The sequence below is a fragment of the Salvia splendens genome, chromosome 2 (assembly GCF_004379255.2).
Source record: "Salvia splendens isolate huo1 chromosome 2, SspV2, whole genome shotgun sequence".
Lineage (NCBI taxonomy): Eukaryota > Viridiplantae > Streptophyta > Magnoliopsida > Lamiales > Lamiaceae > Salvia > Salvia splendens.
Window position 1 is genome coordinate 27,542,306 of NC_056033.1, and position 2,424 is coordinate 27,544,729.

The window sequence follows — 2,424 nt, forward strand, 5'->3', positions numbered from 1 at the left end:
GTGTACACTAATCCAAGTAGGGTTTGCAGCCCTACAAGGACCCGAATTCGATTTATATAATAATGGCTTCAAGCCATATCAGATAGGCACGTTAAAAATCAAATAAGGCATGATAAACACAATTTCATTTTCATCGATAAAAACATTTAGGACATCGTCCTTATTTAAAAGAAAGCCCACACTTTATTTATCACCGGACTGGATTTTTTTGTATAATTTATTTAATTTATCGGATCCAACACGGAATCGAGTCCAATAAATATTCCTCACGGACAGGAATTGTTTAAATTCGCATTGTGATTTACTTCACAATTTCTAACCCTAATAATAAATTATCAATTATTCACAAACATTTAATCTCACCCCTCATTAATTATTCAAAGTAGCCACGTCACATATTCCACAAAGTTGGCCCAGTCAAAATACCAACTCAAAATTAGGTCACGTAAAGTATCCAACAACAATTTCATTCGACAATTAATTAACGGACTTCGCGACATTAAAAGCATTAAATGCAAGTACTTTAGGGTTTGAAAATTAGGGTTCAAAAAGTGGGGCGTTACATCCTACCACTCTTAAAAGAAATTTCGTCCCGAAATTTGGTATCCTCAAGGAAAGAGTTCAGGGTGCAGGTCTGTCATCTTGTCCTCATTCTCCCACGTGGCTTCTTCGTGCCCATGATTTCTCCAAAGTACCTTCACGTACGCAACCGGTTTATTTCTCACTTGCTGGACCTTTCGGTCCAAAATCATTTGGGGTCTCTCTTCGTAGCTCAAGTCCAGGTTCAACGCGACTTCTTTGTAGTGAATGACGTGCTTTGGGTCGAACACATATTTTCGTAACTGCGACACATGAAAGACGTTGTGCACGTTTCCAAGGCTTGGGGGTAGCGCCAAACGGTATGCAACAGGACCCACACCTTCAAGGATTTCATAAGGCCCAATAAATCGCGGTTTTAATTTTCCTTTGACACCAAAACACGTTATCCCTCTCGACGGGGATACTTTGAGGAAAACTTTGTCGCCAGCGTTAAATTGCAAGTCGGTTCGCCGTGTATCCGCGTATGACTTCTGTCTGTCTTGAGCTTCTTTTATCCTTTCACGAATTTGTCGAACGATTGTAACCATTTCTTCAACTGCATCGGGCACGAGTACTCTTCTCTCGCCAACTTCATCCCAGTAGAGCGGGGATCTACACTTCCTCCCGTACAAAGCTTCATACGGCGCCATGTTTATCGTTGCCTGGAAACTGTTGTTGTAGGCGAACTCAATCAGTGGTAGTGCGGACTCCCAACTTCCTCCTCGGTCGAGCACCACAGCTCTCAACATATCCTCGAGAGTTTGGATCGTTCTCTCGGACTGCCCGTCTGTCTGCGGGTGAAACGCTGTGCTAAAATTCAATCGAGTTCCTAGCTCACGTTGTAGGCTGATCCAAAATCTTGAAGTGAACTTCGGGTCACGATCAGACGTGATCGTCATTGGGACTCCATGCAGTCGCACTATTTCCCTTATATAAATTTGAGCTAGCTTATTTGATCCATAGGTTATGGGAATCGGTATGAAGTGTGCACTCTTAGTGAGTCGGTCTATAATTACCCATATAGTTGTATTCCCCTTTTGCGTCTTTGGCAATGCCGTCACAAAATCCATGGCGATGTGCTCCCATTTCCACTCGGGAATTTCTAGTGGTTGCAACTTTCCGTACGGTCGTTGATGTAGAGCCTTCACCTGTTGGCAGGCTAAGCAGCGCTCTACAAATGCCGCTATATCCCTCTTCATACCATTCCACCAAAAGGACTTCTTCAAGTCTTGATACATCTTCGTACTTCCCGGGTGAGCGGTGTAAGGAGTCTCATGTGCTTCACTCATGATTTCGTTTTTGAGTCCTTCGTCACTCGGTATGCAGAGTCTCCCTTCGAAAGTGAGGGCATTGTCGGATTCCTCACGGAAATTCCCAGATTCGCCCGTTCTTACTTCGACTCGAATTTCTTCCAATTTCGCATCCATTCGTTGGGCTTCAACAATTCTTGTTCTTAGATCAGGTGTAACTACCAAGGTGGCAATTCGGCCTTCCACTGTTTCAGGTGCCCTTACCACTTCCAAACGCATCTTGCTAAATTCGCGTATCAAGCTTTTTTCTTTGGTGAGAAAAGTGGCCAGTTGGAAATGGCCCTTCCGGCTCAAGGCATCTGCCACTACATTTGCTTTGCCGGGGTGGTAATTGATGCCACAATCGTAATCCTTCACCAATTCGAGCCATCTTCGTTGTCACATGTTTAAATCCTTTTGCTCGAAAAAGTATTTCAGGCTTTTGTGGTCCGTAAAGATTTCACATCGTACCCCATAGAGATGATGCCTCCAAATCTTTAGGGCGTGTACTACCGCTGCTAGCTCCAAGTCGTGGGTTGGATAGTTCAACTCGTGT